A 12,881-nucleotide genomic window follows, 5' to 3' on the forward strand; every position below is an offset into this window, starting at 1 on the left:
AAAAAAAGTAAAAAAAGACCCCAAGGGGGGGGGGGAAAAAAAAAAAAAAAAAAATTTAAAAAGTTGAGTCGGGGCTGGCCCCAAAGGTTTGGGGGAGTTCCCCATCATTGGGTTCCCATCTCCCCCCCTCCCCCCCCACGACAACAACGGGCAAGGGATTGGGGGGGTGGGGGGGGAATACCTTATCTTAATGCACTTATCTGGACACAATAATTTGCTATGGTCCAGAAAATCTGTGTTATACATTTGATAAGGCCTCTTTGTGTATCCATTTCAAAAACTTCCGGGAAAACCCTAAAAGATTCTTTTTACTATCCAAAAAAATCCTTGTCTTTTTTTTCATTTTAACCATTTAAATCTGTTTTAACCCAAAAAATTTTTTTTAAAAAAAAATTTTTTGTTTACTAGAATAAACATTTAAAATTGTTGTTTTTATCAATGCCCCTTTCAAAAATATTTGTGGGTCTATACTCATTTTTAATTTCTATTTTGTCTTATTTAGTTTTAAAAATCTTAAAAGGTTAATCTCGTTTTGTTTTAGGGTTTTTCACAATTTTGCTTTTTTTCCCCCTTAAAAAATTTATTTTTTTTTTTGGGTTTTCTTTCCTTATAATTCCCCTTTATTTAAATAAAATTTTTGGTTTACTGTTCATTTTTTAATGTGTCAGTTTATAACATTTGTTTTGTAGACTTTTTTTTCATATCGTTAAAATCAAGGTTTAAAAAATTTAAAACTTTTTAAAAATGTTAAAATGAAGGAAGAAAGAAAATTTGGGATAAATATTATATTACATTTTTAGACTTTCCCATAAAAATACATCTTTTAATTTGTCAAAAGTATTTTTTAAAAATCTCCACGTGTTTTTTAAGGGCTTCATCTTTATCATAAGAAAAAAAATGTAAATGCTTTTTTGTAAAAAAATGGACAGAAAATAACATTTTTCTTAAAGGGTCTTTCTTGGAATATTGAGGTGTATTCCCACAATCTAGATGCTGATTTCTTTAAAAAACCCTTTCCTTATCACCCCCCGGCATAAAAAGTTTTCTGTCCTATTTAACATTCCATAATCAAAATTTTTAAATGCTTGTGTAATTTTTAGTACAAATTTTTAAAACTGGAAAATGTTTTAAAACCCCCGCCTGATTTTATTATCAGTCAAAAATTGGGCTCATTTGAAAAAGGGTGCTCCGGTCTGTCCTAGGGGCTTGGACTCAACTGAGTTTGCTGGGGGGAATGATGCCTGGGACAGTCCTATTCCCTTTAATCTTTAAAACAGTTTTGGACCCTACCAAAGATTTTATCATTTTTAACTATTCCAAACGATATTTTGTAAATTTGTAAGAAGTGGATTTTTTAATCAAATAGAAAATAGATTTAAAATTATGTATATTCAATTTTTTTGGGAAAAAAAAAACAAAGGTTTTAAAAACACTAATCAGAAGGGGAAAACAAAGTCATTCCATTTCCATAATCTTTAATTATTTATACATAACCGTGAAATGTGAAAGAAAAAAAATGCTCAGAATCGCATGAAATATGCATAGCTAGGGTTTAAAACTTCACAAATTCATTCAAAATATTACAAGCTCTACATAACATGTATTTGTATTTCCTCATACTGACAAAATATATCTCAAAACAGAGCAAAAAAAATAATTAACTTAAACCTATCTGCCATTTTCATCTTAGCCAGTCAAAAACCCTAAACAGACCAAATATTTGGGTATTTGCAGAATAACACCTTTTTCAACAACAATGAAACATCTCTTTAAAACTATAAACAAAATTACTTGTTGTAACAAAAATAAAAATTTCATATGTAACTAAATACAACCAAAAGGGCTAAGTAACAAAAAAATAGTGTCAAAAAATTTTCAAATGGGCCCATTGCCTTAAAAAACTAAAATTTCATGTTTCCACAAAAAATTTAAATATAAAGGTAAAGCAACTAGTGACAATCAAAACTTTTTCAGACATTCTCCATACTTATATTGATTAAACTTTAGCTATTCCTCTTTTTAAACCCACAAAATAATGTGTTTACAGTACTAATGGTAACTGTAAAGTTCTAAGTATAAAATATAAATTATTTTCTTCTATTTTCTGTAACATGAATCAAACCTAATTATTATGAGGTTCACTGGAGAAAAAAATATGAATATTCTATAATTTGAAAATTGCTTTTATAGGTCTCTTGAAAGCTATAGAAATAACATTCAAAAAAAAACATTATCTTTTAGAGTGTATAGAGTGCTTAAACCCTTCAAACAAGTGAAGGATTTTACTTCTAACATACATAATGATTGTTTTCTTTATTATTAGCACCCCAAAGATTACTTCAACTGATCTCTTCATGCATGCGAATGGACCAAGAGCTTGGTATTGAGAGATCACCACAACATGAAGTAAAGATGCACAAAAAGGCGACATGACCCCAATGACTGAAAGACAAAAACTCGTGAGTGCCGGATGACCAAAGCTCCATGGTCAAGGCAAAAGGGAAATGGTTTTGTAATTTCCCTGAAAAATGTAGGAGGAGAACCCACGCCGCTTCTGAAAATAAAAAATCTATTATTTACAAAATAAACACTACACTCTCTGGGCTACGTGAAAGGGTCGGGTAAAAGTCACTAAAAAAAAAATTTTTGGTAATTTGAAAAAGCAAGGCGAAATTCACCCATTGTAGCTGTGGGGCCCTCTTTAAATTTTATTATCTCTAAAAAAAAAAAGGGTTTCTCAAACATGGCTTTAAAAAAGGACCATGTCATAAAAATCTCACATCTGAACCATACGTACTAATAATTTAAAAATTTATTACGAATTACTGAAATTAAATTTAAACTAAATATACCTTTTTCCTCTGGTAGAGAAATAAATGCCTCCTTGGTGACTAATGTCATGTCAATGAAAACAATACAAAGAAATAGCACCACAATTATTTTTTTTTGTGATTAACTGCATACGATATTTGCCAACTTTATTTTTTTGGGGAAAAAAAATTTTTTACAAAATATCAGTTTGAAGCTCAAATTAAATCTGCCCATGAACTTTCTTATTGCTTTTTTTTGGCAATACACCTGATTTTTATTATTAGGTAAAAATTTCAATATATAAAATGAACCGGGGATCTTAATCACTATAAATAAAATTAAACGAAAAATAAAATAAAACCAAACACAAAACCAAAGGGCAATCCAGCATGCTTTCCACCAAAATACGTAAAACAATTTTAACTTCCCTCCTAACACCATAAAAAGCGGGATAGGAATGAAAACCGAAAAGACACCCCCAGCAGGATATACAGCGCCAGTTTTACTGAAAACATACAGAATTAGTTGGTTAAAAGGTAAATTCTATACTTCTGTGGATTTTGCAATAACTGTGTTTATTTATTTATCATCACTGTGACTGCTTGATACCCTAGCCAAAATAATGCCATTTTCACAAAAAATATTACAGCTATAAGGGATATAGGATTTAGATTACTTGAATTCCCTGCATACTTATAAAATGTGCGCACACAGATAGACACACAGGCATGCAGGCATGCACACACACACAAACGCATACACACATTTAGACATATATATGTATATGTATGTCTATACATATACATATACACACAATTATATTCATACACATATATAACATACACACATATCATATCATATAATGGGAAGTGTATATTGTATGTCTAACAAAATTAATATAATATATAATATAAAATAAAAATTAAAATATAATTAAAATATATATATATATATACATATATATACATATATATACAATAATACATTTTATACATTATAAATATGTAATATATATACTTATTACAAAATATACATATATAAATATATATACATATATAACATAAAATTACATATATAAAACATATATATACAATATATAATACTATATACATATAATAATATATATAAAATATATATATATATAATATATATAATATATATATATATATATGTATATGTATATGTATATGTAATCTATAAAATATGTATAGTATATATATAATATAATATATATATATATATAATATATGTATAGTTTAATTAATATAATTTTGTAATATATATATATGTAAAATGTAATGATATGTATATATATTATATATAAATATAATTTTATATATATATTATAAATATATTATACAATATTATTACATTATATATACATATATATATACATATAATTTTTAATATACATTAATTTAATTATACATATTAATATATATATACATATAATATATAAAATATATATGTATATATAATGTTTTATATATATATTAGATATATATTATTATATATATATATTATATATATATATTATATAATACTTTATATATAGTATTATATAATTATATATATTATATATGTATATATATAATTTTATATATATATAATTATATATATATATATTATAGGTATTATATATATATTATTATTAAATTATATATATTAATATGTTATATATTATAATGTATATATTGCTATCTCTACTTATTATATATATTATATAAATTTTTATATGTATTTATATATATAATATTTATATATATAATTTTATATATTTTTTATATCTATATATACTTTTATATATTTATATTGTTATATTCTTATTATCCTCATATATATTATATATATATGGTCTATATAAAAATTATTTATTAGAATTTTTATATCTTTTATAAATTAATTAATATATTATAATGTAATATTCTAATTATTTATTTTATTTATTATAGAATTTTAAAAGTATATATTATCTTTTGATATATGTTAATCTATTATTAAAAATATATTTTTTTTCTTTATTTAACTTTTTTTTCTTTATATATTATTTATATATATGTATTATTATTTTAAAATTTATTTTTTATTATATTTATATATTTTTATTATTATTATTTATATATATCTTTTTCTATTTATATCTATATATTATTTACTTAATTGTTTTAATTTTAATATTATTTTAATTTCTTTATTTAAAACTTTTTTTATCTCTTTTTTTTATTGTATATTTATATTCATATATTATTTTATATTTAAATTTTGTTCTTATTTCTATAGTATTTTTTTTTTTAGAATTAATTCTCTTTTATATCTATATTTATATATTATTTATTTTTTTTTTTATTTCTTTCTTCTTTTTATATATATTTTATGTTTATTTATATTTTATATATATAATTATATTTGATTTTAAATTATTTTTTTTTATATCAAATTTTTCATAGGGTTTATATATTTTCTTTTATTATATTTATTTCTTTATTTTTTATTAATATGTATATTATATATTATTTATATATTATTTTATATATTATCTTAAAATATATTATTTATATATTATATTTTTGTATATTATTATTATATTTTATCTATATATTAAATATATCTTTCTGTATATGTATATTTATATTTTTTTTATCTCATTATATATTATATATTTATTATGTATATATATATGTATTATTTTCTATAAAATATATATATTCTATATTATCTTATCTAGAATTTTTTTTCTTTGATATATTTTTATATATATATTCTATTATCTTCTAAAAAAATTATTTTATATATTTCATCTATATATATATTTTCTCTTATATATCGTTTCTTGATTTTATAAATTTTTAAATTATCTTTTATATAAATTTAAAGTTATCTTATATTTATGTCTTTTATTATAATATATTTCCTTATGATCTCTATTTTATATATATTTATTTATATACTTCTATTATCTTTTCTAGCTATTTATATATAATTCTTCTATATATATTTTCTATTATTCTTCTATTTATTTCTATCTTCTTATATTCTTTATTCTATTCTATCTTATATATATATATATATATTCTCTCTATCTAATTAATATATCTTATATATAAATATGTCTATAATTATTATTCTCTTCTATCTATTTTTTCTCTTTATCTTTATTTATATACCATTTTATATTATATATTTATATTTATATATTTAATATATCCCCCATAACTTATATATATCGATTTTTATTCTATATATATATATAAATTATTTATCTTCTGATATATAATATATATACTATTTCTTATTTTAATCTTTATCTTATATATATCATCTCTGTATTATTTATTATAATTTTTATATATATATTATATTTATATTCTATATACTTAAAATAATATATCTTATTATATCTATTCTTATATCTTATATCTTCTTTATATATAATTATCATTTCTATATTTTATTATAATTTTACTATATATTCTATTATATTTTTTGTATAAATCTTATAATATTACATATATATAAAAATTTAATTACTTTTATTATTTATTTTTTATATTTTTTATTACTAAATTTTATATATATTAAAAATTTAATATCTATATTATATATATATATTTTAATTATATCTATATTTTTATATAATTATATATCATATATTTATATAAATTTACTATCTCATCTATATTATTTATTAACTTTATACATTTCTTATTATTCTATATTTTTATTATAATTAATTAAAATAATAAATAATTTTATATAAAATTATTATATCTTATACTATCTTATATATAATATCTATTATTATATATTTTTAAAAATATATATATTTTTAATACTTATATTCTAATTTATATATAATATATTATTATATTATATATTTTTTTATATTTTTTATATATACCTATATAAATTTATTTAAATTATATTTTTATATTTTTTTATATTTCTATATAATCTATTTTTTAATTATTATATTATTATATATTATCTTATCTTATAATATATCTATATTATCCCATAATTTTATATATTTTTATATCTATTCATATATTATTTTCTACTATATTCTATTATATTTTATATTCCCCTATCTTATTTTTACATATTTTATACTTTTATTTTATCTATATTTTTTTATATCATATTATTATCTAATTTTATTTTATATTTAATCTATTATTTTTATTTTTATCTTCCTAATATTATATTAAAATATCTATTTTTATATATAAATTTTTCTATTCTTTTATCTTATCTTACTAAAATTATATTATATATTATATATACTATATTTTATACTATCTATATAATTATACCTTATCTATATTTTCTATTTATATTTTATATTTTATTATATATTTATATATACTTTTATATGTAATTATATATTAAAATAATTTCTATATATTTTTATTATTATTATTATCTATTATTATATAGCTATTCTTCTATCATATCTTATTTTATTTTCTCTATATATATTTTTATCTTTCCTATCTAATTTAATTCCTTTTATTCTATTTTTCTATATTATCATATAAAATAATTAATAATTTATTTTTTAAATTACTTAATTATCATCTTTTATACTTATAATATATCTCAATATATCATAATCACATTTACTTATCTAATTTTTATATATAATATATCAATATATATATATCCCTATAATATACATATATATATATTTTAAAATTTAAAATTAAAAATATATATATTAAAATTAATAATTATATATAAATTTATAATATATATAAAATATATAATTAAAATATATATCATATATATATTAAATATAATATTTAAAAATATTTTATAAAAATATATATAATATAATATAATTTTTTATAATATAATATATTAATAATATATATATATATATATAATATATATATATATATATAAATTATTATATATAAATTTTTATATATATTAAAAATATAATAATTATAAATTAATATTAATATACTTATTATAAATATATAAAATAAATAATATTACATATAATTAAAATTACATATTATATTAATATATTATATTTTTTTATAAAATTTTATAAAATATATATATATACATATATAATTTAAAATTATTAAAATATACATTATTATATATATCTAATATTTTATATAAATAATATTATATATTTTCCTTTTATATTTTAATTTTATTTATTCCTTATATATCTATATATTTTAATAATATATAAATATATTTTAAATAAAATACTTAAAATTTTATACATATATATATCATTATATACTTTTTATATATATATATATTAAAATATATAGATATATTATATAAAATATATCATATTATATATTATATTATATATAATATAATTTTATATATATAATTTTATCATTAATTATCCTATAATATATTTTAATTATATATATATTTTTAACTAATACAATATTTTATAGGATTTTAATATATCATTAATTAAAATTTTTACCAATAATATTTAATAATAAATTTAATTATATAATATACTATTATTAAATATATAACATATAATATATATAAATTTCAATATAATATATATATATATTTTAAACATTCATATATATATATAATATGTAATATACTATATATATATAATAACTATATATTTAATTTTTTTTATTATAATATACATAATATATCATATACATTAAAATATACATATAATAACCTTATAATAATATAATATAAAAATAAATTATATATTATATATATAATTAAAAACATATTTAAAATATAAAAATATATATATATATATATATATTATATATAATGTATATTTAAAAATATATATTTATATATATTTTATAATAATTATATTAAATTTTATTTATATTTATATTACTTTTATAATTTTTAATTTATAAAATTTATTTTATTATTAATTTATTTAATATACCTAATAAAAATATATATAATATATTATAATATATATTATTAATATTTTAATAATTATCATAATGAAATTTTTTTTTTATTATTTGTTTAAATATATTGTTTAAAATTAATTAAATTTAAATAATTTTTAAATATAAATTAATTTTACTTTTTTTTAATTTTTTATTGTTAATTTAATATTAAATTATAACAAATTATATTATATTATATTTTTTAAAATATATGTATAAATAATGTATAAAAAATTATAATTAATTTATTGTAAATTAAAAATTTTTTTATTTATAATTGTAATGAAATTTTTTTGTTTATAATGTATTTTGTTTAAAATTTTAAGTTAAATTTTATTTTTTGGGGTTAATAAAATTTGTGTTTTTTGGTTTTGTTTTTAATTAAAATTTTTAATGTAATATTTTTAAAATTTATTTTTATATAAATTTTTTAATTACAAAAATAATTTTTTTAAAAAAAATAAAAATTTTAAAAATTTAAATTTAAATAAATTTATTCTTTAAATTTTTTTTTTTTTTAAAATTATCATTCCCTTTTTCCAAAAAATTTTAATTTTTTATTTTTTCTTTTTTCTTCAAAATAATTTCCCAAAAAATTTTTTTTTAAAAATTTTTCATTTTAATTTTAAATTAATTAATATATTTTAAATTAACAAAAATTAAAATTTATTTTAAATTTCCCTTTTAAATGTTTTTAAATATTTTTTTAAAATATAAATAAATACCCTTATTTTCCCCCCTTTTTAAAATTTTTTTACCAAAAACCTTTTTTTTTTTAAAAAAATTTTTAAAAACTTTTTTTCCCCTTTTTTTTTTTTTTTTTTTTTTTTTAAAAAAAAAAAAAAAAAAAAAAAAAAAAAAAAAAAAAAAAAAAAAAAAAAAAAAAAAAAAAAAAAAAAAAAAAAAAAAAAAAAAAAAAAAAAAAAAAATTTTTTTTTTTTTTTTTTTTTTTTTTTTTTTTTTTTTTTTTTTTTTTTTTTTTTTTTTTTTTTTTTTTTTTTTTTTTTTTTTTTTTTTTTTTTTTTTTTTTTTTTTTTTTTTTTTTTTTTTTTTTTTTTTTTTTTTTTTTTTTTTGTTTTTTTTTTTTTTTAAAATTTTTAATTTTTTTTTTAAAAACAAATTCGTTTTATGTTTAGAAAATTGTTATCCTGGGGATGTTTGGTTGAACATTTTTTCGGGTGAATTTGGCCTTTTGCTTTTGTTGTTTGGTGTTGTGTTTTTTATTTTATTTGACATGTTCATATTTTATTTCCATATGTGATTAAGATCCCTGTGTTCATTTTTATATATTTGAACTTTATTACCTAATAATAAACTCAGGTTGTCATTGCCAAACAAAAAGCAACTAAGGAAAGTTCATGGACAGATTTAATTTGACGCTTCAAACTGATATTCTTTGTAAAGATTTTTTTGTCCAGAACAAAAGTAAATGCTTGGCAAATACTCAGTTATGCACGTTAATCACAGGGAAAAAAATAATTGTGGTGCTATTTTCTTCTGTATTGTTTTCATTGCACATGCTACATTACGTCCACCAAGTGAGGCATTTATTTACTCTACCAGAGAAAACGGTATATTGATGTCCTCAAATCTTTAATTTCATGTAATTCGTAATAATTATTAAATTATGTAGTACAGTATGAGTTCAGATGTAGAGATTTGTGATGTACATTGGTCCTTTATAAAGCCATGTTTGAGAAACCATTTATTATGTTTAGATGATAATATAATTGAAAGAGGCCACACAGCTACTAATCGGGTGATATTTTCGCCTTGCTTTTCAAATTACCAAACCTTTTTTTTGTAGTGATCTTTCTACCAGACCCTTACACGTAGCCTAGAGAGTTGTATGTGTTTATATTTTGTAAATAATACTGATTTTCATTTTCAGAAGCGGCGTGGTCTCCTCCTGCCCTACATTGTTCAGGAAGTTATCAACATCATCATTTTCATTGCCTTGACCATTGGAGCTTTGGTCATCCTTGGCCTCACAGAGTGTTGTCTCTTCAGTCATTGGGTCATAGTGGGCCCTTTTGTGCATCTTTACTTCATGCTTGTGGTGATCTCTCAATACCAAGCTCTTGGTCTCATTCGCATGCATGAAGAGATCGTATAAAGTAATCTTGGGGTGCTAAATAAAAAAGAAAAAAATCATTATGTATGTTAGAAGTGAAATCCTTCACTTGTTTGAAGGGATTAAGCACTCTATACACTCTAAAAGATAATGATCTTTTTGAATGTTATTTCTATAGCTTTCAAGAGACCTATAAAAGCAATTTTCAAATTATAGAATATTCAGTATTTTTCTCCAGTGAACCTCATAATAATTAGGTTTGATTCATGTTACAGAAAATAGAAGAAACTACATTTATATTTTAATACTTAGAACTTACAGTTACCATTTAGTACTGTAACACATTTATTTTTTGTGTTTATAAGAGGAATCAGCTAAAGTTTAATGCAATATAAGTATGGAGAAATGATCCTGAAAAAGTTTTGATTGTCACTAGTTTCTTTACTCTTTATATTAAGTTTTTTGTGGATAACATTAATTTCAGTTTCTTAAGGCAATGGACTCCATTTTGCAATTTATTTGACACTATTTTTGTGTCTACTTAGCTCCTTGGTTTGTATTTTATGTTACATATGAAGTTGCATTTATTGTTCATCATACAATGTAATTTTGTTTATAGTTGTAAAGATGTATGTTTCATATGTTGTTGATAAAGGTGTCTATTCTGTCAAATACCCAAATATTTGGTCTGAATATATAGGGTATGTTGAATGTGCTAAGATGAAAATGCTGCAGATAGGATTATAGTTAATTATTAGTTTTTCTCTGTTATTGAGATATATTTTGTCAGTATGAGGATAATACAAATACATGTTATGTAGAGCTTGTAATACTTTTGTAATGAATTTGTGAAGTTTTAAACCCTATGCTATGCATATTTCATGCGATTCTGAGCACTTTTTTTTCTTTCACACTTCACGGATTCATGTACTAAATAATTAAAGATTATGGTGTAATGGAATGACTTTGATTTCACCTTCTGATTAGTGTTTTTATACCTTTGATTTTTTTCCCAAAATAATTGAGACTATACATGAATTAAATCTAGCTTTTCATATTTGATTATAAAATCCACTTCATTACAAATTTCACATAATATCTGTTATAGGAATAGTTAAAAAGTGTATAAAATCATTGGTAGGGTCCAGCAATATCTGTATATAAGATGTAAGGAATAGAGACTGTGCCAGGCATCATTCCCTCCCAGCTAACTCAGTTGAGTCCAAGCTCCCTATGGACAGACCCGGAGACATCCATTTCAAAATGAGACCAATTTTGACTGATAATATGAATCAGGCTGTGGGTTCATTGAAACATTTTCCAGTATTAAAATTTGTACATGAAAATTACACACAGCATTTAGAAATTTGAGTTATGGAATTGTTAAATAGGTATCAGAAAACGTTTTATGCCGAGGGGTGCACTAAGGCAAGTGTTAAAGAAATCAGCATCTCAGGATTGTGGGAATAACACCTCATATATTCCATAGCAAAGACCTTAATGAATAATGTTCATTTGCTGTCCATTTTTTCACAATAAATGCATTTACATTTTGTTCTGTATGATAAAGATGAAGCCTTAAAACACACAGTTGGATGATTTTTAAAGATATCTTTTTGACAAGATATTAAAAGATGTATTTGAGGCAAAGTCTAAAGAATGTAATGAATAAGCTGAATTTATACCCATTATTTTCTTTAACTTCCTTGCATGTTTAACATTTTTAAAATGTCTTAAAATTTTTAAATCACTTGTCATTTTGTAATCTGAATATTGAACATTGTCATACAGTAGAACAAACGTGATTATAAACTGAGCACATGTAAATAAGTGAACAGTAAACCAAATAAATTTTATTATGGGGAAAGGTAAAGGCAGATATGGAGTGAGATGCTAATAGCAACCATAGATTGATATACCAAAAATCAGTTTAGAGGCAAATCATGACCAAGAATGCTGAACATCCTCTAAACAATAACAGTAGCATTGACCTATCAATGTATATCTCAACTGACAAGAGTTTCATGATCAGTCTACAACAATAAAGGTTTTGCCATTAAATTTTCCTATCCCAAAAA

This window comes from Penaeus monodon, chromosome 11 (genome assembly GCF_015228065.2).
Source record: "Penaeus monodon isolate SGIC_2016 chromosome 11, NSTDA_Pmon_1, whole genome shotgun sequence".
NCBI classification, from domain to species: Eukaryota; Metazoa; Arthropoda; class Malacostraca; order Decapoda; family Penaeidae; genus Penaeus; species Penaeus monodon.